Source organism: Rutilus rutilus, assembly GCF_951802725.1.
Source record: "Rutilus rutilus genome assembly, chromosome: 23".
Taxonomy (NCBI): Eukaryota; Metazoa; Chordata; class Actinopteri; order Cypriniformes; family Leuciscidae; genus Rutilus; species Rutilus rutilus.
In genome coordinates this window covers 28,280,620-28,307,693 of record NC_140233.1, presented here as the reverse complement: position 1 = coordinate 28,307,693, position 27,074 = coordinate 28,280,620, and the positions used below count along the sequence as shown (strand labels likewise).

At 39.6% G+C, this 27,074-nt stretch overlaps 1 gene segment (V, D, J or C); it reads right to left on the bottom strand.

The window, feature by feature from the left end:
- Nucleotides 1-20,215, bottom strand: part of LOC311283340 (immunoglobulin lambda constant 7-like) — a 53,951-nt gene extending 33,736 nt beyond the window's left edge. The window contains exons 1-3 of the C gene segment in view: nt 20,194-20,215; nt 19,549-19,664; nt 14,960-15,008 (exon numbers count right to left, since the gene is read on the bottom strand).
- Between the last annotated feature and the right edge of the window lie 6,859 nt (nt 20,216-27,074).

Below are 27,074 nucleotides of genomic sequence, written 5' to 3'. Positions count from 1 at the left end.
ATCAAACTCAAAACTGCCCAAATCTGGCAGCACTAGCTTCATGTCATTACTGTTTCCAAATGTCACTGGTTCGTCACTAGGGGGCGATGATCTCTGTGAACCCATGAACCACTGTCTATTTCATTTTACCTGATCTCAGATCAGTTTTTAAATATTAATGTTTATTGACACATTTTTATAATAAAAAAGGAGTTGTAGTTAAAAGTGTCTAATTGGTCTGGGGTGCGTTCTCCGATAACGTTGTCTCTTAGTGCGCTACGAAGACTCAAAAGGTACACCTTAACTACAGGTATACCTTTCCTACGTGTGTTCTCCGAACTATACCTTAGGATGTTGCTTAAGGTAAACCTTCTTAAGTTCGACCTTAGCAGGCGCTGTCCATGGTGGAGGCGCTGAATAGGTTGATATCGATGCCTCGATGATCGATTGTGCGCTCTTTCCTTCACAGCGGTATAGGTAAAGTATTGAGAAAACAATGTTATTTATAAAGAAGCGTTTTAGAAATAGTACAAACTGCATTTATCGGGGCTCATTGAAATATGTACATGCAGAAATAAATATGAGTATGTGTTTATAATTTAGCAAGTGTGCAATCCCAAACCCTCACGGCCATAAGTGTGTTAATGTTCTCCACAACGTATGCTGATTATCCACCAGCCATGTAGTTGACATACACTAACTGGCTCCGCGGACGGCGCCGTCTTTGATTTAAAACAAGTACTCGCTGTCTCGCTGCCATAGCTATAAAGTTTGTGTAAACTCATCTTTCTTTATATAGACTCCTAAGCCTTTTCTGTCAAATGGTTCGCCAGCTGATGTGCCTTAGGATAGTAATTAAAAAAGCTAACAACCATTAGTGTATGGAAACTTTATTAATGAAAACACTTCCATACACTGACTGGGTGTAGGCTATAACAACTTAAGTATTTTATGTGTAAAATTTTAAAGTAAAGTAAAAATGTAATTTTAATACTAAATCAGATTTTATATTAAATGTTCATATAAAATTTTCTATGTGTAATTAAACTGCGATGTAAAAAAGCTTTTTGCGTAGTGGTGGCCACTAGCGGTATGAACCGTCAGCAGCGATAAGGTATAGCTAAGAGCGCTCCAGACCAACCTTACGAACGTATGACTTACAGAAGGTATACTTAACTAAGAAGGTTTCGGAAACCACGTATTAACGATAAGGTACTTCTTAAGGTACAACTTAAGAACGACGTAGCGTTAAGGTAGTTTCGGAGAACGCACCCCTGATTACCAAGCTCTCCATAAAACAATCAAAACAAGCCCTTCAATTTAATAAACTAACACATTGTTACGATGGGACAGATGCAAGAGGCGTGCGGATCCATGTGCAAAGCTTTTAATCAGCGAGATGCGTTCAAAACAGGCAGAGAGTAGTACAAAACCAGGCAGATGATCAGGACAGGCAGCAAACACTCAGAGTCGAAGGACAAAGCAGAGGTATCAGAGGCAGGCAGCAGACAGGGAGATATCCAAAACAGACAGGTCACAAAACGGACGGGCAGGCAGACACAGAAATGAACACTCAGTAAAGTTCACAATAGTTAACCAATACTCAGCCACCAGTGAGCTCATGTATCAGTAATTTATAGTCCCTGATATTGACTACAGGTGTGGAAATAATCAATGAAGCAATGAAGTATGGGAAATGTAGTCCAAAGTAACCTGTAACTGTGTGTGAAGTGTGTAATGACAGGTAATGACCAAAAGGTGTCATTGTTCGACTGGCAATGATCTAGTGTTGTTATGGGGAGCTGAAGAAGAGACACGGGATGTTTAGAGTGGTTGTTCATGCTGAAAAAACTAATAAACCGAACACAGAGAGAACTCACGAGTGATCGTCTTTAAAGTATTAATAGATGCCTGTTAAGGATATATACAGACATTACATGGTGTCAGAATAAGCTGTGTGTCGGTAACATTATAGAAGACATGGCGAAGTTTAGCCCACCGAGCGAGTTTAAGTTTGAGAGCCCAACCGAATGGCCAGAGTGGAAACAGAGATTTTGCCGCTATCGGTTAGCCACAAAGTTAAACAAAGATGATGGCGAGACTCAAGTAAGTTCGCTGATCTACGCGATGGGCAGTGAAGCTGAAAAGATATTCAGTTCATTTGAGTTTGCAGAGGAAGATGACAAGAAGAAATTTGAAGTGGTCATAAAAAAATTTGACGACTACTTTATTCCACGACGCAACATCATACACGAGCGCGCATGTTTCTACCAACGGAGTCAGCAATCCGGAGAAACGGCAGAAATGTACATTAGGACATTATATGAGTTAGCAGAGCACTGTCAATTCGGGACTACAAGAGATGAACACATAAGGGATCGTCTTGTGGTGGGAATAGCAGACAAGGAACTTTCACGCCAGTTCCAGCTCAAAGCAGACCTGACGCTGACTCAAGTGATTGAAAGGTGCGTCAGGGGGGCTTCCGGTGTCATGGCGGCAGCATAGTACACCTTGGCGTCCACCTTCCACAAATGTAAGACAATTTATTGTGTGTGCGGTCAGTTCTCCACTATTTATGAATGAACGTTAATTACAAAGCATAACCAGGAGTAAATGCGAAAAACAAGACAAACCATTGCTGCCCAGAGAAGCGTGATGGATGAACTTCAGGGAGAGCTCGGTGTTCAAAATGCGGCTCTGGTAAAAGTAATGGAGGCGACCATGGCGAAATACTTCAATGAGGCCGACGAGAAATCAGAAGCTCGTTTCAATAGACTCGAGAAACGACTTGATAATATGCACGCAACCCTTTCGCGGCATACGGAAGAGATAAGGTCCATTCGTACTGAATCAGTGAACCTTCGGGAGCGTACTGCCAATGTGGAAAAATCGTCTGCCTTATGTGTGAAGAATCTACAAACCTTCGAAGCTAAATTAACTGAGATGGAGGACAGAGCACGCCGGGATAACCTGCTTGTATTCAACCTCAAAGAAGGAGCTGAGGGGGCGAATGCCCGCGTTTACCTGATGGAGAAGATTGCGGAATGGTTTCCTGTCCTCGAATCCTCTATGCCTGAGTTGATGAGGTGCCATCGCCTTGGGAAACCTCCTACGCATGGATCTGTTAAGGCACGTCCTCGTCCGCTTATGATTAAGTGCCTCCGCTTCACAGATCGAGATCGCCTGCTTGGCGAGGCGAGGAAAAGCCCCCCTGAAGTGGATGGCGACCTATTGACGTTTACTGCAGATTACAGCGAGGCTACAACAAGACGTCGGAAGCCGTGCTATAAGATCATGTATGAGGCCCGTACTCATGGATTCAAGACTTTTCTTCTCTACCCAGCTACAATCAAGCTCTCGCGGGGGAAAGATACTTATACTTTCCAGGAGGCGAGTGAGGCTGAAAAGTTCGTTGTTTCCTTGAAGGACTAAAACTATTGGTTTGGTGAAAAGCTTCGAAGGGTAAGATTGATGTTAGAAGCTTATTTCGACAAAAGTTCCTAGGAACCGCTCAGGCTGAGCTACATGGTGTTTATTTCTGTGTATTTTCTTTTCTGTATTATATTTTGATATGAGCTGTTCATATGTTGTTATTTTTTATAGTTAGTAGTTAATTTACTTGCACTCTTATGGCATGTTAAGTGAACAGCAAGCTACTCTGTTAAGTGCTGAGGAAGAAATGGCTTGAGGATAACTATTTGCTTGATTTACTAAAGTGTGGCGCTCTGATCCGCAGCTCAAAGGCAAACTTTATATTTTGTTGGAGGATGGGTGGGGGGCTATGACTGTTCTACCAAGATGACTGGTATATTTTTTGGGAGGGTGGGTAGTTTTCCTCCTTTTTTGAGAGGACTTTGGATGGTCAAGGCTGAGCATTTTTTGCTTGTTTATGTGGTTGTTATGTTTTTTTTTCTACTTTTTTCCCTGTCTTATTATTATTATTATTATTATTATTATTATTTTTGTGATTCCTTTTGTGTGTGTGTGTGTGTGTGTGTGTGTGGTGGATGGATGTGCCGATTTGGGCATTGACCTTACCAAAACTTTGTTCCTTAGTAAATATTGTCCTTGTTTTGCTTCTTTATATTTACAAAACTACAATGTGATTAAATATGAGTAGAATAAATGTTATGTCATGGAATGCACGAGGCCTTAATTCTCCCCAGAAGCGCATAAGCACTCTGAAGTTTCTTTTTAGAAAGAATATCCACTTTGCTTTTATTCAAGAATCTCATTTACTTGAAGCTGATGTACATAGATTTAAGAATAAGTACTATCATGTGGTCGCTTCCTCTTGCTACACCAAGAAGAGCAAAGGTGTTTGTATAGTTGCAAAATGTAATCTAAATTATACTATTCTGGGCACAGGGGGATCCGATGATGGTCGAATTACTTTCTGTAAAATAGCTTTCAATGGTACTAAAATTGCATTGATGAGCGTTTACGCTCCGAATTGTTTTGATCAGCACTTTTATAATACATTGGCTTCTATATTAACAGATCTTCCAGAGTACCAACTGTTAATAGGGGGTGACTTTAATGCTGTATGGCTGCACGATATTGATAGAACAGGGGTAACAGAAAGCAGAGATCAGCGACTGGCATCTATTGCATTAAAAAAACTGTCTACTGACTATGGTATGACTGATACATGGCGAATGATGAATCCTTATTCCAGAGAATTTTCCTTTTTTTCATCTCGTCATAAATCTTTTTCAAGAATAGATTACATCCTCTCGTCTAAAACTCTTTTCAATGATATCTGTAGCACTGAAATGACCCCAATAGCTTTATCTGATCACAGGGCTGTTCTATGTAGTTTTTCATTAAGAGTTGGTCAATCTAGGGCAGTTCGTTGGCGTTTTAATACGTCTTTGCTCCAGAATGATGTATTTATAAGCGAGCTGGGGGCTGAGTTGGAGGAATTTATTAAAATAAATGGTCCATCAGTCGATGATCCACGAGTGTTATGGGATGCGGTTAAAGGGTGCATTAGGAACAAAACTATATCTTTTGCATCCTATCTCAATAAATCCAAAAAGTTTCGTATAAATTGCTTGGAGTCTGAAATTGCAGCTCTCGAACATGAAATGCTAAGTAATCCTTCTCCAGAAAACATCTGTAAGAGACAGAAATTAGTCGATGAACTTAGCAGTTTGTTAATAAGAGAAGCAGAATTTACTATCCATCGCACTAGGCAAAATCACTATCATAGTAGTGCTCGTCCCAGCCGTTTGCTTGCTTACAAATTAAGGAAAAATGATGATTTAGCAAAGATATCAGCTATAAGGACTAAAGAGGGGGAAATAACATCTGACCTGGTATGCATTAATAGTACTTTTCAATTATTTTATCAAAGTCTTTACACGTCAGAGGTACCTCATGATGACAAAGCCTGCTTTGAATTCCTTGAATCATTACAATTACCTAAATTGCCTTCTGAAGCTGTATGTTCCTTAGAGGCACCCATTCAGTTGGAAGAATTGAGATTAGCGATTAAAGCAATGAGTAGAGGTAGGTCTCCGGGCCTGGATGGGTTGCCACCAGAACTGTTCGAGGCCTATTGGCCCCAGCTTGGTCCTCTATTGCTGAATATGCTTAACTTCTCTATTAATAGAGGCTCATTTTCTGCCAGTTCAAATATTGCAATAATATCGTTATTACTTAAGAAGGATAAACCATCTCACGACTGTTCCTCTTATCGGCCCTTAAGTCTTTTGAATTGTGAGGTCAAGCTTTACGCTAAGGTCTTAGCTACACGTTTAGAGTGCTACATGCCTCATTTAGTTCATTATGACCAAACTGGATTTATCAAGTCTAGACTAGCATCGGATAATGTCCGTCGCTTGCTTCATATTATAGATTTTGCCTCCAATTCAGAAGATCAAAATGCCATTCTCTCATTAGACGCTGAGAAGGCTTTTGATCGACTGGAATGGTGTTATTTGTGGTCTGTCCTTCAAGTCATGGGCTTCAGTGATAGCTTTATCTCTATGATAAAGTTATTGTATACCAACCCCTCTGCAGTCGTTATAACGGGCAGCAACTGTTCAGTTAGGTTCCCAGTCACAAGATCGTCCCGTCAGGGTTGCCCTTTATCTCCACTTTTATTTTCTTTATCTTTGGAACCTGTTGCTCAGGCAATACGGCAGTCGGAGGCTTTAGAACCAATCATTATTCAAGACACTCCACATTGTATTTCTTTGTATGCAGATGACATTTTAATTTTTACAAAAAATCCTTCTAAATCCCTTCCACATCTTCTTAAAATTTTCGAGAATTTTAGCAGTATTTCAGGCTACAAAATAAACTGGACAAAATCGGCTTTAATGCTGCTGGGGGGATTGGACGATCAGATACCACTTTTCAATATTCCTGTTGTCAGTAGTTTTATATATCTAGGAGTGTCAATTAGTCCCTCACTCAATATGTTAACTGCTGAGAACTACAATAAAGTTTTAAAAAATGTGGAGGATGACCTGAATAGATGGGGGATGCTCCCTACTTCCTTTCAGTCTAGACTCTCAGTTGTTAAGATGAATATATTGCCTCGTGTTAATTTTGTGAGCAGTATGATCCCCCTAGCTCCACCAGGCGGTTACTGGAATAAGCTACATTCAACCGTTAGCTCCTATTTATGGAATAGAAAAAAACCTAGAATCAAAGCATCTACTTTACAAAGACATAGATTATCAGGAGGTGTTAATTTGCCTAACTTTGAATGGTATTCCTGGAGCTTTGTTTTACGTTCTCTTGCTACATGGTTGAATCCAGATATTCTGGTGTCATGGCGTCCTATTGAAGAACGTCTAATACATCCACATTGTCTGTCTAGCCTGGTATATTCCAATATACCCCATAGTATAGTTAAACGCAATTTTGGACCAATAATTTCTTATCTTTTGATGGTATGGCGTAAAGTCCACCGATTTGCTAAAATCCCAAACACTTTCTTCGCTCAGTCCCCTATCTTCAACAATTATTCACTCTTAATAGAGAAGAAACCAATCATCTTCCCCCAGTGGAGCAATAGAGGGGTCTGTGTCCTTAAGGATATCTTAGGGGAACAGGGTCTTCGTGCATTCCATGATTTAGAGAGAGCTTATAATTTATCAGGCACTTTTTATTTTTATTTACAACTACGTGCAGCAATGCGCGCTCAGGGTGTTCCTTGGGGTATTGAGTTGGGGAATCATCCCCTTCACGTAATCTTTGAAACTAAAGGTAAAATTAGTGGCATTGTTTCAGAGATATACAAGTTTATAACTAAAGCTTCATATAAGCCTTTATTATTTTTCAGACTCTGGAAGACAGACATTAACATCTCCCAGGATCCAGATTGGTGTGTGATTTGGACAAATATATCTCTATCATCTAGAAACCTTGATCATCAAATGATACATTACAGATTGATCCATAGGTTTTACTTAACTCCGCGAAGATTACAGCAAATGAAACTCAGAGATAACCCATATTGTGATTTTTGTCCAGATAAAATAAATGCTACTTATTATCATATGGTGTGGCAGTGTCCAGAGGTCAATAGTTTTTGGCATAGTGTTTCATCCATCATGTCCAGTATTATCAAAAAACCCATCCCTCCTTCACCATGCTTGCTTCTCCTTAACGACACATCGTCTCTAAAGCTTACCATCAATAATAGGCGTTTCCTTCTGGCTGGGTTGACAGCCGCCAAAAGGATGATAGTTTGTCGTTGGAAACCACCACATACATTGTCCGTGAGGAAATGGCTTGCTTCTTATCGGGATATTGTTCAGCTAGAGCTCTCTACAGCACGTTTGCATTATGCCAAAACCTCTAATATTGACTGTTGGTCAGAGCTATTAGAGAAAATAAATGAAATGATGTAGATAAGGTCGGATTCTTTCTTTTCTTAATTGTTTATTTCTGATTTGTTTTATATATGCTGCCCAACTGTTGTGTTTTTTTTTTTTTTTATTTTTTTTTTATACAATGTGTAATGTTTAAATGTTCAGCTCCATGTTGTACATGCACTTCATTTAGTTCTGTTATTATTATCCAGAATATTGTATTGATTTCTGTGAATTTTATAATATGAAGGAAGAATTCAGGACGCGCTTGATACTTTCAATTATGATATATTTGTTTGATATACGCAATGTCCAATATCCTGCGCTGTGTTCTATGATGTTATGTGGATATCATAATAATGGAGAAAGGATGGATGGGTGGTAATGGAAAAGGGTTGAGAGGTGTGTGTGTGTGGGTGTGCGTGTGTTCCCTTCTTATTTTTTTTTTTTTTTTAATTTTTTTTTTTTTTCTCTTCGTTGTTGTTAATTGTTCAATACCTTGACCGAATCTTGTTAAGGGTTGGAGGGTGGGTTTGGGATGGGTAGGATATGGAGAGGGAAAGAGAAACAGAGACACAGACAACAGAATAAGCAATACTTTAATTGTGCTCTGTTTTATTTTCAGTGATGATGCAATCAGCCTAAGGTTTCGTGAAGGTGTTTCCTCTCCATTGTGTAAATAATGATTGTAAGAAAATAAATAAATAATTGATCACAAAAAAAAAAAGAAAGTGTGCGTCAGACAGAGGCAATAACGCGGCAGGTTAATCTTCAAACCAATCGACCAGACGCTCAGCTGGACAATGTAAATGCTGTCAAAGGGAAGGTGGGACAGTATAGGAAAAAGTGTCAGCGACGTGAGAACAACAGCCATGGACCCAACACAAAAGAGGAGTGTGGGAGGTGCGGTAAGCCACAACATTCTGATGAAAGGCATTGTCCTGCATTAAAAAGCAAGTGTAATAAGTGTCACAAAGGAGGACATTGGGAGCGCAAATGTCATTCTAAAGCAGTGAGAGAAGTCACAAGCGAACAGCCTGGACAGACATACTTCCTAGGAGCAGTGGATAAGGAAGATAATGTTGATACATGGACTGTAGGCTTACCTGTAAATAATGTGGTAGTAACCTTTAAAATTGATACAGGAGCCGACGCTACCATTATCGATAGAAATACATTTAAAAAGATGACTCCTAAAATAAAACTAGAACCTCCAGACACACATTTTGTTAGCCCAGGGGGCGATCTCAGCTGCATAGGCATGTTCCAGGGTACCACCAGCTATAAGGAGAGAAAGTACTCCCTAAAGGTGTACGTGACAGATGGAAAAAGCTGTTTACTGGGCCGCGATGAGGCAGTGGAAATGGGACTAGTGAAGAGAATGGATGAGGTTAGTGGTGTGTTTGGATCAAGCGGATTATTGAAAACAGAGCCAGTCAGAATAGCCCTGCGCGATGATGCCCAGCCATATGCAGTGCCGACAGCCAGGCGGATACCCCTGCCACTAGTACCACTGGTAAAAAAGGAACTGCAGCGCATGGAGGATGAGGGAATAATTGAGAAAGTAACACAGCCGACAGAGTGGTGCGCTGCTATGGTCCCGGTGCTTAAACCCAATAAGAAGGAGGTCCGCCTCTGTGCAGATCTCAGGAAATTGAACAGAGCTGTGAAACGGGAGAAGTATGTCCTGCCCACAGTAGAGGAAATAATGCCAAAGCTAGCTGGTTCAAAAGTGTTTACGTCACTGGACGCAGCAAGTGGATTTTATCAGATCCCTCTACACGAGGAGAGCAGGATGCTCACCACTTTCATCACTCCGTTTGGGAGATATGCTTTCCGCCGTCTTCCTTTTGGAATAACAAGTGCTCCCGAAATTTTCCAGAGAAAAATGTCAGAAACTCTGGCTGGCCTGGAAGGGACAGAGATCTTTATGGATGATATTTTGATTCATGCAGAGACAGAGGAGCAACATGACCGACGACTGGCTGAGGTGTTAAAGGTCATTGAAGCAGCTGGACTCAAGTTAAACCAGGCAAAGTGTAAGTTCAAGCAGAGACAGGTTCGCTTTTTGGGTCATCTAATCGACGAGGCAGGTGTCAGGGCAGACCCAAATAAAGTCGCGGGGATAGGAAACTTTCCACAGCCACAAAATGCTACTGAGCTCAAAAGATTCTTAGGAATGGTTAATTATTTAGCCAAGTTCATTCCGGAGTTATCAACAGTGGCCCACCCACTGTACGAACTACTGAAAGGAGACAAGGAGTGGATGTGGGGACCTGCTCAGTGCGAGGCGTTCAGGAACCTAAAGACTGCACTAGCCACAGCTCCGGTACTTACCTTCTACGATGCCAACAAGCCCACCATAGTGTCAGCAGACGCCAGCAGCTACGGGCTGGGCGGCGTTCTTCTCCAGCAGCACGGAGATAACTGGAAGCCCGTGGCTTACTGCTCAAGACGATTAAGTGACGCGGAGAAAAGGTATGCGCAAATCGAGAAGGAGTGCTTGGCTAGCGTGTGGTCCTGTGAACGGTTTGATAAATACCTCTATGGACTTGATGGCTTTAGACTGGTTACCGATCACAAACCATTGGTACCTCTCATGAACAGTAAAGACTTAGACTGTGTCCCAATCAGGTGCCAGAGGCTATTAAGGAGATTAATGCGCTTCAATGCCATAGCTGAACATGCACCAGGCAAAACATTAGCAGTGGCGGATGCACTGTCTAGGAGCCCAGAGCCATGCTGTGGGGATGGGGTCTGTCATGTGGAGGTGGCAGCACACATCGAGGCTGTCATGAGTCAGGTCCCAGCCACACCTCACCGGATGGCAGAGCTAAGACAGCACACTGAAAATGATAGTCAGCTCCAGACGGTCATAGGCTTCATCCGGAAAGGATGGCCTGATTATACTGCAAAGGTGCCTGAGGTAGTCAAAGACTTCTACCAAGTGAGAGGAGAATTATCTGAGATAGATGGTTTGGTCATTAGAGGCAACCGCATTGTCATTCCAACAGAAATGAGGAAGGTCATCTTAGAGAGAATCCATGACGGACACCAAGGCCTGGTAAAGTGCAGAGAAAGAGCTTATCAATCTGTATGGTGGCCTGGAATGTCTGATGAGATAGTAAAAACAGTACAGCAGTGTACATTTTGCAGAGAAATTAGAAACACACAGAGGAAGGAGCCGTTAATATCAAGCGAGCTGCCCTGTAGGCCATGGCAGAAAGTGGCTATAGACCTGTGTGAGAGTAAGAAGCAAAACTACTTAGTAGTATCAGATTATTACTCTAGATACCTGGAGATTTTGAATCTCCCTACAACCACTACTAGCCAAGTTATAGCAAAGCTGAAAGCCACATTTGCTCGTTTTGGCATTCCGGAAGTGATAGTGAGCGATAATGGGCCCCAGCTATCTTCAGCAGAGATGAGGGAGTTTAGCAAGGAATATGGCTTCGTTCATGTAACTTCCAGCCCACACTACCCTCAAAGTAATGGGCAGGCAGAGAGGGCAGTTCAGATAGCGAAATCTATACTGAGACAGCAGGACCCTCTCCTTGCCCTGATGGTGTACAGAGCCACACCCACTTCGTCGACAGGAGTCAGTCCTGCTGAACTGCTAATGGGCAGGAAAATCAGGACCACCTTGCCTACCCTGCAGGACAATCTGAAACCGAACTGGCCTAATGAGGATGTGATCAGACAGGCTGACGCTGCAGCCAAGCAAAGGCAAGCCTATTACTATAACCGCAGGAACGGAGTAAGGACTCTACCCCCACTGAACCCGGGGGATCAGGTGCTAACAAAGTTGGATGGACAGAAACAGTGGACAATGCCTGCGGTCGTGCGCAGCTCCAGTTCTACTCCAAGGTCCTATATCGTGGAGACGGCACGAGGGGACCGTTACAGGAGGAACCGGCGACACCTGCAGGGCATACCCAAAACATTCACACCTGTCACTGAGAGCCCTGACCAGGTTGTTCCAGAGAACAGGAACACTGTGGACACACACAGTGGTGAGACACTAAACACTCCCACACCCACCCAAGGGACTGTGACCATTACTCGCTCTGGTAGAGTGAGCAAAGCCCCAGACAAACTGGACTTGTGATTATGGACTTTGGGTTTGAGGAGGGGGAGGGTAAATCCCATCAAGAAAATGGGGTGTATGGACTTTGAAAAAAAAATAGTGCTGAGTTATTGTTTAGGAAATGCACTGTTATTTGTAAGAACAGTAGTAATGTTTATTTTCATTAGACACCGTTGAGGTGGGAAGTTAACAAGACAGTTGTGTTTTTACAAAACAAAATATTGTTAAGCCAGAGTGATGTTATTGCTTAACCGTTCATGTTAACTAAGAAGGGCAACATCTTTTAGGGGGGAGATGTAATGACAGGTAATGACCAAAAGGTGTCATTGTTCGACTGGCAATGATCTAGTGTTGTTATGGGGAGCTGAAGAAGAGACACGGGATGTTTAGAGTGGTTGTTCATGCTGAAAAAACTAATAAACCGAACACAGAGAGAACTCACGAGTGATCGTCTTTAAAGTATTAATAGATGCCTGTTAAGGATATATACAGACATTACAAAGTGAAAAAGTCTTAATCGTGAACAGGTGACCTCTAGTGGTGATAGGATGGAAACAGCAGGCGTAGAATGTGTCACACACATATTATAAAGACATTTAATATTTACTGGTATTAGATGATTTGGTAATTGCATTGAATAGATTAGACTTTAAATAAAAACATTTGCATTTGGTGTGTAAAAGGTGTTTTTATGCTGAGTTTCCGCTGTTCTGACCAGCGTGTGGCGTTTCCAGAGCTTCAATACAGTGAATCATTATGCAAATCAATCGGTTCAATGGTTTCGAAAAGCTTTGTTTCTCCATCACTAGAGCAACATGATTCTGGTTCACTCTTGAGTTGATAACAGCAGGCCAGATAGCAAACTTTGCCTGGCCCACCTCCACTTCTGGCTGGGTCCCCGGCCCAAAACTGGCCCAACACACTGAACATGGACACACAGAGCTTCCTCTGGCCCAGATGTGGCCCACACCCTGTAAAGTGACTCTTATTGACTGATATGGCCCAGGTCTGGCCCAGGCACTGTAAGACAGATCTGGCTGAGAGTCGGCTGGGCAGAAACTGGCAGTGAAACACAAACTCAACCAAGAGTTTTATTATAAAATTAACAAATACACTTTAATATAAACATGTATGAACAATGAACAAATACACTATGATATTAACATTTATTAACAACACACTGATTCTTGATTTGTGATCATGTATTAGTTATGATTTTCATAACATTTTCATATATATTTACACCATTGTCTATAAATGTAATGATTATGTAACAATTAGTGTCAGAACGGCTGATTTTTTATCTTTTTTATTATATTTTCATATAATAAAATGTTTAATCTCCTATAAATGTAATGATCAGTTTGTCTGTGCTGCTTCACTAAAGCAGAAGTGAAAGTGTTCCAGTCCAGATCATGTAACCAATCAGAGAGTGAGACTGAAACCCCATTTGCATTGTCAGGGTGGAGTGATTGTGATCCTCTCAGAATAGAGCAGCTCTGTCTCCAGAGACCATGTTCAAACCCCAAGAGCTTTATTTGACATTTACTGCTACATCAACCTTCTGAAAAGCACCTGCATCTTCATCTGTTAGTTGAATGATGTTGTCAGACACAAAGTGAACTTGTTGAGAAGCTTTATTGAATGTTGCAGCAAACACAGCAGATTGAAAGATCACACACACACACACACACACACACACTCAGTTTCAGTATTGAGTTGTAAATCACTACAGCTGCAGCACTAGACTCATGTGAATCCTGCCTGACACAGGACACTCAGATACGGCTCATCTTCAGGAGAGAAACATCAGCACTCAGAGCTCTTGTGGAACGAGACCTCATGAGGAGCTCCATCATGTGTTACTCTGCAGACGTACAGCTCTCCCTCTTCCCAGCGTGCTTTGCTGAGGGTCAGGACGCTACTGCGGCTGTAGCGGCCGTCCTGCTGGCTCTCTGCGCTGGTCAGAACCCCCTCGGTGACCTCTGACCCGTCCAGTGTCCAGCTCACCAGCGCCCCCTGTGGAGAGTAAGAGCTGAGCAGGCAGAGCAGTGCGGCTGAGTCTCCAGAGATCTGCAGAGAAGAGGGCGGCAGCAGAGACACTGAGGGCTTCACTGTGGGACCAGCTGCAGGAGACAAACACAACACATTCACACACACACACACACACACACACACACACACACACACACACACACACACACACACGCAACACACTTTGTTTAAAGCTTTCATACATATTGCATAATAAAATAATTTTGATGCATTAATTATGCACTGCTATATACATTAAAATGCATGTATGATCTCATCAATAAGTGTAACAGCAGTTATAACACATATTATCTATTATCAGGCCGATCTGACTGCTTTAATTCCAGCAATTATTCACTCTGAACATAAATATCTTACATTTTGAGATATTCGCCTGAACTGAAAATGTAACTCAATTTCAAACAGAGTTAAAACACAATTGAATCATACAGAATGAACAAAACACTGAATTATAAGCACAACATGAGCAAAAGAGATTCAGTATCATTGACTGAACTACAGAAAGGAGCAACATTTACATTCTGATGTCAAATCTCTTTTTTCCATGTATGATTTCTACAATAAAAGATGAACTAAATATGAACTCAGTGTAGAAATAAATGAAGGAAAAACAAACCTGTAATAAACTGAATAAACTCATAGTGAGACACAGTGTGGAAATATGTTTAGAATTTTATTTACATTTTATATTTATATATAAAAAAAAAAAAAAATATAATACACTAAAACTCATGACAAACAACCAATTCTAGATGTAACAAGGAAAGTGCAAATATTATAAAACATTTTAACTTTGGTGACAGTTATTTATGAAAACATATATGACATTATAACATACGTTATTGATAGCTTTATAATGCATTATACATAAAGGCTTTAAGTAAAGTTTTACCACAATATCTAATAATCATTATTATTAATAAATGTTGTTCTTGTTTCCACTGTAAAACACTTTCTGAAATCTAAATTGTATTTTTTTATTAGTTGATTAAATAGACAGACTTACCGATCACCAGTTTAGTTCCTCCACCGAATGTGTACCACAGTGATACAATCTAATGAAACGCTCGTACAAAAACCTCTATTCCACTCGAGTGAACACACACTCCAGCAGAGAGAGAGAAACAACACTTCAACACACTGATATTAGAAGATCCTCAGCTCTTCTCAACACTCACTCATTCAGATTTGACTAAATGCTTTCTGATATAACACTGTTTAAAGAAATATATTTGATGAGCTGTGACCTCTGAGGTGACCTTTGACCTCTTTGATCATGGATGATGTTGTGGAGTTTCTCATAATGATGCTTCTGTTCTTCATATGCAGATCAATCATCATGATTCACAGAAAAACCTGCAGCTTCAGACTTCAATCTTCAGTGAAAATCTCTTCAAATAATGAGTTTATTGAATATTAGAGCCAAAGTCAATAGAAAGTGTCAACAATGAAAATATAAAAGGTATTTTGCATGTTTTCATATTCAAGGTCTGTTCTAAAAGTATCTGGACTGGTTATGAATCTCCACACAAGATCATGAAACGTGAACAAGCTCTAATATGTCTCCATCTTTAACAGCCTGTTTCTTCTCCATTTGATGATTTCAGACACACATGAGGCTTCATGATAGATGGAGTGACACCATGAACTCTGATTAGAGATTCACAATCAGTCCTGATACTTTCTGAACAGACTCATGATTCATGAAAATGTGGGGAAAAATAGACCATAATGGACTTTTTTATTATGAGTCTAAATATAGTAAAACTGATGTATTTAGTTCTTGATTTCTCATTGTTAACATGCTTTTAAAGGTGTAGCACAGAACTGTACTCAGAGAAACTGCTGCGTATGACATATGTTTAAAATGATCTACATTCATGATTCTCCAGACAAAACCTAGTGTCTTATCAGCCTGACAATCATAAACACAAATATTTAACAATTAATAAAGATGTGCAATTAATCACTAAATGGTTCAATAACATTATTCTGAAAGTAAAATCTTCTATGTAGAGTTTATGAGTTTGTTCTCAGCACAAGCTGTTGTAAATCCTGCCCACTTCTTTGCATTGTCAGCACATGCTTCAGTGCTCTGAGAGTGTTTATAGTGCTGTGAGTTTAACACTTCATGACTGAGAGCAGAACACAATCTTCATCATCACACAAGACTAAACTACAGCAATGAACACAATCAACATCTTCATCTGGACTCTGACTCTCTGCATTCAGGGTAAATATCTTGTATAAAAATCTTGCAAAATTAACAATCACATCTCATTTACAATCATATTAATGACTAAAATGTCTAATTTCAGAGATCTGGGGACAAGTGACAGTGACTCAGAATCCAGCAATAAAACCCGTCAAACAAGGAGAAACTGTTTCAATCAACTGTAAAACCAGTCAAAACCTGATTTCTGGCTGTAGTGACTGTGTGTCTTGGTATCAGCAGAAACCTGGAGAAGCTCCTAAACTCCTGATTTATGACATAAGAAGCCTTTATACTGGAACTCCATCTAGATTCAGTGGCAGTGGATCTAACTATGGCAGTGATTTTACTCTGACCATCAGTGGAGTCCAGACTGAAGATACAGGAGATTATTACTGTCAGAGTTATCACTATATCAACAGTAAAGGAGTGTTCACACAGTGATAAAGAGTCGTACAAAAACCTCTGTCAGTCAGACGTCACAGTGACTGCACTGATACAGCTGAGAGAAACTGCAGCTGCTGATGGAGGATCACAAACTACACAATATCAATGTTTACCGAATGTGGCCGGATAAGTGATTTGGCCTGCCGATTGGTCCTTGTTGAGTGGGGCTTTGATACTCCAATAAGGGGGAAGCGGCCGTAATATTTAAGGACCCTTATTTTGACGGGTTTACAGGTCCTCGTAGGTCTGGGTTCTTCACTTCCTGGCATTTTCTTTCGGTTCTCGGTCCCCTTAAGGTATGTTTACACTCTCTTTCTGCAGTGTAAATACACAGATTACTTTAGTAATGTGCTTCATTTATAGTTTATTTATGGCGGGGCTGGTGGCGATGGCATTGTAACAGGTTTCTGGCGGAGTTGCTTTCAGGTACGTTGCTATATACCCAGCTAACAAAAAAAGGTCCCCAGAACGTCCCCTAAATGGCCTGTGCGAACGTCCCCCCGAACGTCCCCATGTGGAGTCCGCTTGATGTCCCGCAGACGTTTGCGAAGACGTCCTCCGTATGTTCAAGAGGACATTCACAGGACCACCAGCGGCCATTCGGAACATTTAGGGGACTTTCGCGTTTAGTCCCCTGAATATCATTTTATTTTATTCTACTTCTGGCTAACCAAAGAAAACACACACGTTGTAAGGAACAAAGTAAATGTATTTTATTTGGACAAGGTGTTGTGCTCTTTCAGTGTGTGTGTGTGTGTGTGTGTGCCTCAAACGCGCTGGCAGCTGTGTGTGTGTTTGTCCGTCAGCTGTGGAGTCCGGCAATTCTTCCCCTTGGCATCTACCTAAAGCAACAAAATTAACATATTCAGTAGTATTATGATTGTATATGTCTATATAATATATCCATATATGTGAAATATAACGCCGTCTCATCTCATCATATAACGTTAGCTTCGTAGTGTTAGCATAAGTTACGGTTAGCAGCGGTACACGGCAGACAACTTAAGCAAACGTTTTAAAAGGTAACATTTTCATATAATTTAAAGATGGACAGTGGTTACGGTAACTAATGTATACTAATTTAAAAATTAAAAATACCTTTTAGACAGACGAAAGAGAAAACACAAGGCTGCGTCTGAGGAGGACCGTTATAACTGTCACTACGCAGCTGAGCGTTGCCATGGATACATGCTGCGTACCATAAGGAATGACGTCACTCGCTTAGGTGCATAGACATAATATACATAGACGCCCTATTGGCCGCTGGATCGTACGTCAACGGCGCCGCCATACTGCGGAGGGCAACCTTCCCATACCTCTCATAACGAGAATTGAGAAAAATGCCTATTTCTTGTGCTGCTTGGGGCTTTACAAATCGCCACACAATTGAACACAGGTCTCAGGGAATTACCTTTCACAAGCAAAACTGAAAATTTGTTTCTGGTTGCATTTCATTTACTATTTTTATTTTCAGAGAAGAAAGGCCGCGAAATTTAAAAATACTACTGTTATTGTGTCACGAAATGTAGTTTTAAGAGTTTTTCAGTCGACAATGTAGTTGTTTAAAGCTCAAATCTGTGGTTTATTTATAAAGATAGCGCCTTTTTAAAAATGTTATCTGACGGTTTCGGAGTTGTGAGATCCAGCGATCACCGCGGGCGCTCAGCGCTCATGTACCCCGCCGAGAACAGCCTTGCCTCGGCTATAGTGCTTCTGAGTTCTGACGTTCGTCGCTGTCAGTCTAGTGAGAATAATTCGTCTTGTGTTTATCTAACGGGCGATCTTTGGTTTCATTAATCTATAATTTGTTCCTTGGCAGATTGTTTTGGCTGAGGGCAAAGTGAAGTTTCATAACTTTATATATTTAGGCTATTTAACTTTAACAGTGTAGCCTGCTGTATGTTTGACTGGATCGTTTACTTTATTTCTTGACTTGTATAGCTTCTTATACCTTTTAAAAACTGAAATTTAACAAAAAGAGACAGGGTTGCGTCATTTTATTTTATATAGCCTATGTAATAATATTTTAAAATGTATACATTTACATTATTTATTATTGTTATTATAATATACCACTTGCGATTATCAATCTATTATAGTTATGCTGTTAAATTATTTTACTATTCATAGTAACTATTTAACTTATTTTTTATTGTCTATATTCTGTAATTGATATTTCATATTCTATTGCTATTATTATAGTATTATACATAAACTATATGCTATTATCAATATATTATTATTATTATTATTATTATTATATTAGTACTTATGATATTATATAATTATACTTTTCATTACTATTTTATTTACTGTATACTGTTTGTTTATTTTATTGACTAAACTATTTACTATTAGCCTACCTCTCACTTTATCTTATATTTACTATTTACATTGCACTGTAGTTGTACCATATCATATGTATTACCATAAAGGATCCATCAGTTATCTTTGTTATTGCTAAAATCCAGTCAATGACAGAATATGCTTTTCCCACAATAAGAAAACTTTATTTAATTTAATGTGAAAATTAAATTATATCTCAGTATGGGGGTGTTCACAATTCTTATCCAAGAATGAAAAGCTAAATACATGACAAGCCTGAGCTTTGGCCATTCCTTATTAAAAAAAATAAAAATAATTATAAGTCTAACTATCAAGAGTTTAACTAACTACAGATGGAACTTTTTTGTACACCACATACAAACCACTGAAATCGGTTGATAAATGTAATTTTTTTTGGTTTTTATACAGAAAAACCGCAGCTCACCAGTTTACTTGCATTTGATTACAGCGCAGTCTTGCCCTCCACAAAATGGCGGACGCGTTGACATATCGCAGCAACGTTCCAAAGCGGCCAATAGGGCGTCTATGTATATTATGTCTATGGTCAGAACCCCCTCGGTGACCTCTGACCCGTCCAGTGTCCAGCTCACCAGCGCCCCCTGTGGAGAGTAAGAGCTGAGCAGGCAGAGCAGTGCGGCTGAGTCTCCAGAGATCTGCAGAGAAGAGGGCGGCAGCAGAGACACTGAGGGCTTCACTGTGGGACCAGCTGCAGGAGACAAACACAACACATTCACACACACACAACACACAACACACTGCACTGCACATTCACAGCAGAGGAATAATGCTGCTCTAGTTTTAGATGTAATCATTATAAAACAATATCAGTAACACTTTATTTAAAGCTTTCATACATATCGCATTATAAAAGTATTTTAATGCATTAATTATGCACTGCTATATACATTAAAATGCATGTATGATCTAATCAATAAGTGTAACAGCAGTTATAACACATATTATCTATTCATTGATCCACCTTTATGAAGAACAACCCTTTTGAGATGAAACAATGAAATAGCAAATATTATAATGCATTTTAGATTTCTGACTGTTTTAATTCCAATTATTCAGTCTGAACATAAATATCTTACATTGTAACTCAATTTCAAACAGAGTTAAAACACAACTGAATCATACAGAAATTGTGTTTATATTATAAAACATGAGCAAAAGAGCAAAATTTATCATTTCAATTTCTACAATAAAAGATTAACTAAAAAGGAGAAACAAACCTGTAATAAACTGATTACTCATAGTGAGACACAGGGCCCTATTTTAACGATCTGAAACGCAAGTGTCAAAGCGCAAGTAACTTTGTGGGCGGGTCTCGGCGCTGTTGCTATTTTCCCGGCGGGATAAATGACTCTTGCGCCCGTCGCAAATCTAAAAGGGGTTGGTCTGAAGTAGCTTCATTATTCATAGGTGTGGTTTGGGCGTAACGTGAAATAAACCAATCAGAGCGACATCTCACATTCCCTTTAAGAGCAGACGCGCTTTTTTCTTGGCGTATTGCTATTGTAACGGCGGATTTGCCAGGCGCGCGCCAGGAGCGGTTCACAGCCGAGGAGAGCAACGCTCTCGTCACGGCCGTAAAAGAGAGAGAAGTGACATTGGGGATGGAGAAACACACCCAAATTAGCTTCGGTTAAACAGGCATATAATAATGTGGGTAAATGTGTAAGCTAGATGTATGCTTTTATAATAAATTGTCTATCTATCTATCTATCTATCTATCTATCTATCTATCTATCTATCTATCTATCTATCTATCTATCTATCTATCTATCTATCGTTTTTAATAATATGATTTGCAAAAATTAAAACGGCTGCTTCTGTGTAGATGAGAGAATCAAAGTGTATGCGCGTTGTGCACGCTATACATTATGGTCAAGCATGCGCCCTTAAAATAGCATAATGAACAATGCGCAACGCGCCACTGACTTTAGACTAGGTTTTTTCTGGCCAGTGGCGCAATTGTTTTATGGAACAGTAAAATAGCACCAGGGATTGTTTGCGCCGGAACATGCCTCGTTTTTTGCGCTGAACCGCCCAGGGAGCGCAAGTTCATTCCCTAGTTTAGCGACGTGCTTCTGTGGAGGGAAAAGCACGCTTTGGGCAGGTGCAAAATAGGAATGAAACATGCGTCGGTGTACAAAGTCAATTGCGCTGGGTGCAAGATAGGGCCCACAGTGTGGAAATATGTTTAGAATTCCTTTTTTGTTGAAAGGAATAATGTTATTATTATAATAATATCATTGTTTTAGATTAAATTAGTATACAATATCAGTAACACTTTATTAAAAGCCTTCATACATATTGCATTTTAAAAGTCTTTTTAATAGATTAATTGTTCATTGTTATATACATTATAATGCATGGAATACATTGTAATATTATCTATTCATTGTTACACCTTTAGAAATTATAATACATTAAAACGCATGACAAACAACTAATTCTAGATGTAACAAGGAATTGTAAATATTATAATGCATTTTAACTTTGGTTACAATAATTTATGAAAAAAATCTAAAGCGTTATTATCTACATTATTGAGCAGGTAGCGAAGTTTATGGGACATGACATCAGGGTACACTGTAACTACTACAGGCAGACTGATAAAACCTTCCAAGTAGCTAAAGTTGGCAAGCTTCTATTTGCAATGGAAGGTGGAGCCGAAGCACTTAAAGGAAACAATCTTCAGACCCTGGATTCAGCAGTCTATGGTCTGCACTGTTAAAAAAAATAAAAATAATCATGTCTCTATAAGCATCATATGACTTCTAACTACTTCTTTTTCTTTTTTTTTTTTACAGCCCAAACAGAGATTCAATCAAGGAGCGAAGAGGAGCGCCACTCCAGTATGTAACAGCGTCTATGTTGTAACTGTCTGCAATACTAGTTAACTGTAACACATAGCACAACATAGGCACTGTATAAACTATAAGTGGATTAATATACTTCTTCCATTAAGTGCAACAACTTTAAGATAATGTTTAAAGTGGGCACTCCACATAAGTAACATGAATATGTATTTGTCTTCAGTGTCTGAACACTCTGACAGAGAGGACGCTAGACCAGCCGTCCAAGATTAAACCACACAGAAAGAGACCCAAAGGCACTGATGGTATGATTACTTTAGATAACTTTATTCATTTTAATTTGTACCAGTACTTAAACAATACTGGGTTTAGTCCAGGTTTAGACTTGGTCCTGCTCACTGCTCTTTGTGAATAAAGTTTTCAGATGTTATTATAAATGGTTATTTTTTTTATTATTCTGCCCCTGTCCGGAGCTTTTAGGTTGGAACTCAACATTTTAATGAAGTTTATTATGTGTCTTTGTCTTCAGAGCTTGATGGAGCTGATGGAGACGGAGAGGAAAGCACGCTAGACCAGCCGTCCAAGATTAAACCACACAGAAAGAGACGCAAAGGCACTGATGGTATGATTACTTTAGTTAAAGGGGTGGTTCAGGACTTTGGACATCGGACCTCATTTCCAAGTTAGCCTGTGTGTTATTTATCAATGGAGACTCTTTACCTTTGCCTTTACCTTTTCTCTTTACCTTTGCTTAGTTCTGGCTCCAAGGGATTGAAACAGCTAAACATTTCCTTGTTTGTTTCTTAACCCCCACCTGAACCGAGCACATTTTCACCAGTTTGGCTTTACCCAAGTCTAAAAGCAACAAAAAAGAGGATGAAAACACACAAAAAAAGTGGAAATGTAGCGTTAAAAACACGCCGTAAAAGCAACAATAACACTATAAAAAAGCAACAAAAATCACAACTAAAGAGTGATGGAAAAGCCACAAAAGAGTGACAAAAAGGTGACAAAGATACAGTATGACTCACAAACTACGAAACACACGACATAAAAGCTTCAAAAATGTGACAAAAACATGGCAACAAAAATGTTGCGGTTAGTTTTGTAGGCCTTAGCTTTCAAATGAGGCGTTAACCCTGTCCCATATAGGCTGTAAGCTCTAGTCGAGAAGCTTTTAGATTTGGGTAATATTGAACTGGAGAAAATGCGCTCGGTTAAGGCGGGGGTTAAGAGGTTAAATATGGAGGTAAAGTGGAGTAACTGGTAATATTTTTTTCTATTGCACATTTAAGACTGCAAAATATGCCTATTTTCTTATTATTAATTAGAGATGATGGCTAGGGCTTTGGATGCGTCAGCTATAACAGCACAGTTTACGCACAATTTAACACATTTTGGTTTGTAAACTAAAAATACCTATTCATATTAGCCTTAGCATTTTATATTTGGAACATGTATAATCAATGAAAGAATACCTCATGACAGATTTCTTTGATACTGTTATCATCAAAGTTAGCCTGATTTCAGTTACAAATAATTTAGACCCTGGACATCATAATGTTTCTACAGGGGTGTATACAAATAAGTTTAGTCCAATATTTGACATTGAGAGACTTAAATGTAAGAGATTTGTGCAAATATGACGTTTAACTTCAATGAAACACTCCTTTTTCAGATGCTCAAAAACCAGTGTAACCAAGAGACCGTAGAGTGAGGAGGAAAAGAGTGCCGTGGAGAGAAGGATGGGCAAATTCATAGCTGTGAGACGAGTGCCTGGGAAAGAAGCCTGCATGTTGTGCATCACACATGAGTCCCCAGCACTGAAGAACCGCACCTGGAAGGATGTCAAGTATTATGTTTACAATGAGATAATTAAAGAAGAAAAGGCTGTTGCAAAATGTTTAAGGATGCTGCTAAAGTTGGTCGCGGCTTCAGAGAGGAGGAGAAGTTTGATTTTCTGCTGTGGTTCTGTCAGTGTTCGGCACCAGTTAGTTGTAGCATTTAAAAGTTGTTCATTCACCCATGCACACTGTGCACTGTAAAGGACATATATACTTTCCTTGGATTTCCCTGTGTTGGGACAAAGCCGTCTTGGTCAGGTTTTATGCCTGTTAAGCACTTTTCAGTTGTGGATGAAATAGATTTACATTCTGTGAGCCAAACATGTTGCACTTATGAGATGAGACACAATGTACTGTTGCCTTGGTTAAAGACCAATATTTTATTTATTTTTTATTTGCAAGCTGCCAGATATTAATCTTTTTATTTTATTGATGATCAAAGCTGCTATAACTGTTTTATTGTAAGGCCTCAAATAATTTGGTTTTGTTCTGCAAGGAATATAAAGGCAAATATGCTTAAAACATGTTGGTCTAGTTTGTGGTGTTTAATTCACCTAATTCCACCACAGACCTCCCAAAAATGCTAATGAACAGTATTGATAAGAATGACCTTTTTCACAAATTTACATTAAAATCGTGAAACAATTATTCTAAGATAAATACTCATTCAAACAAAACATTTGTAACTCGATTACACTCAACTGCCTCTGATGCCCCCCAGAAGGCCCAGGACTGCACTTTGTGAACCACTGTTCTACATATTCAATTTATAGTTCATAGTGTGATGGGTCCTCAGTATGATGGTTAAAAACTTTTTCTTAAATCTTGCTCCTAAAGATATTTTAATGGAGTGTATAGCTCTGCAGCGCCAACTAGTGTCTAGAAAGTGTATTGTTTTCTTCTTGAAACCCTTGGAAAGGCATGTCCTCAGTTTGGAGGTTTTTAACTGAGACCTCACTTTGTGGGGTTTGCAGGAATGTGTGTGTGTGTGTGTGTGTGTGTGTGTGTGTGTGTGTTTTCTCCCTGCCATCTGACATGTTACCTTTTATTTTCTTTATATTCACGTCTCTGCTGTATCTTTGTGGGAACGAACCTGTGTGTCCTTATTGGACCATTATTTCACTGGGTGAAATTCCCAGGGTGGCGTAGTCGGTGTTGTAATTATCATTGAGTCCAAAATAACGAAACCCACCCCTTTTGTGCCACATGAGCACTGGAAGAAGTAAAGGGTTGTTGAAGCCAGATTGTTGGTTGCAACACCAAGATACATGATCTGCGTTAAAAAGTAGGTTTTTACAATATGTGATTCTGACATCAATATGCAATATAAATGTTATAGATCTTGAGCAATGACTGTAAGTTTGCTAGTAATAACTGGTTTACTTCAGTGCAGAATATCTTTGTTCACATTTAAATACCTTTCTAGAGAAACCATCGATGCCCCCAAAGATCACAGTGTTGAAGCTGTTTTGGAGAAAAGTCAAAAACAATGAAAACAAAAGGCTCAGCTAATAACATTTCTTTGACTAATTTAGGATGAGTATACACATACCGAATGAGCTTATGATTAGTATCAATGTGCATCAGTGCTCTTGGGCTAGGCACAGAGTATGTTCACCGAACCACACATTCCAACTGTGTCAGCCGGGAGACGATCCTGCACAGTCGACTCTGAGCACGGAGGCCCGGATTCTTTCTTTTGTAGGCTTTAATATAGGCCTTAGTGGTCCCTAGTACTGTATCTGAAATCTCTTTCCAAAAATTCAGCCTCTGTGCAGAATTATAGCCACTATAAGCCAGTCCCAGAATGAGCTTCCTTCAGACGGGCCGTTTCGGTGTCTGTAGCTTTAAATGTTAATGAGGAGGAGAAAGGCAGCGCAAGGTGTAGGGTGGGTGTGGCCTTGACCATCTGCGCAACAACGGTATCATGTATGTTTACGTTGGATATATTGCAATGGCACTAAAACACGCAGTCGTTCAAGCATTACGAACCAGAATCCGATCCAGATGGAGAAGCTGCAACTCAGTGGCTCCAGCAGGACGTTTCCGAATGGTTAGTTTAAAATATTATGTCTGGATACGGTACTTTATTCGGATGGTTTACAGTTATTATCATGTAGCTAACGCTAACCTACTGTTGCCTTTTCATGAGAGATCTGTAACATCTGTAATTTATCTTATTACAATTACATCATCAAGCTCTGCGATCTTGAAATGCGGATATCGCGCGCGCCGTATAACCAACAGGAAAACGGTTATCCAAATAACAAAGAAATGTACAACACTCGCGTTACAGTGTGTGTATTCACACACATAAACTGCATAGCTGCATAGCTAATGTTACAGCCACATTCTACGTGTAACAATCTAGGCAACCATAAACAGTAAAGCAACACACTTATATATCATTAGTTGACTTACTTGTCCGAGGTGCGTACGTTAGCTGAGCCAAAGAGAGATCCAGACTTTAGTTTCAGACGTTCAGCAAGCCCAGCTCTGTTTTGACCCTTCAGTGTTCATTTGTACATCCAATTATTGAGCAATTATTATGCTTCGCTCACTCAAAAGTCATAATATCTCTCGTGGACAAACTAAAATCGCGCGCGCGCGTTCCTACAGTTCCTAGCTTATTTTTTCATGGGCGAAAAATATTCTCTGGGCGGGCAAAGCAGAGACAGGGGAGGTAACATTCCTCCTTATAACGATATAAAGAGGAGATTCAAGATCAGCCTGATTAAGCCTCCATTTTCTCAAAGGCAGAGAAAGATAGCAAAAGCTCGATTTACACCGACTGAAATTTCTAGAAACTTGGGGACCATATACAGGCTAGGGGAACTCATATTAATGTTAAAAAACCTCAGAAAGTGAAAATTTCATGTCATGGGACCTTTAAGAAAACTAGTCAAATGTTTCACATTTTTTTCTTACTCTTGAAATGCGATTTACACTTTTACAAATCTTCTCTTGCACATGCAAATTTAATTTACGCTTGCAATGTTATGCACACTTTCACAGATCTTATCCTGCGCATGCGATTCTTCAAGGCATCATATTTCCTTCATAACATACTTACTCAAAACCTTTGATTGCTGCATCTAAGACTGTGTGTGTTCATCGGTCCCGGTTACATCCAAACAAGATTTAATGTTAGATCTGTCATTTATGTGATCAAAAGGCTACTACATCATAGACAAAATCTAAAAATTATCTTCAGTTATGTAAATCTTTATGTAAATTAGTAAAATACGCATTTATGTGTGTAATGTAAAGTGTTGACAAAAGCTTAGGCCAAATGGATGACATTATAACACACATTCAACACACACACGGCTATCTGATGTGTTTTCATCTGGAAGATGTATTTTTAAGAGTTTCATCTGCCATACTGTACGTCTGTCAAATGTCCCCCGTCAAATATTAAACACACATTTAGGAAATGTCTATGTT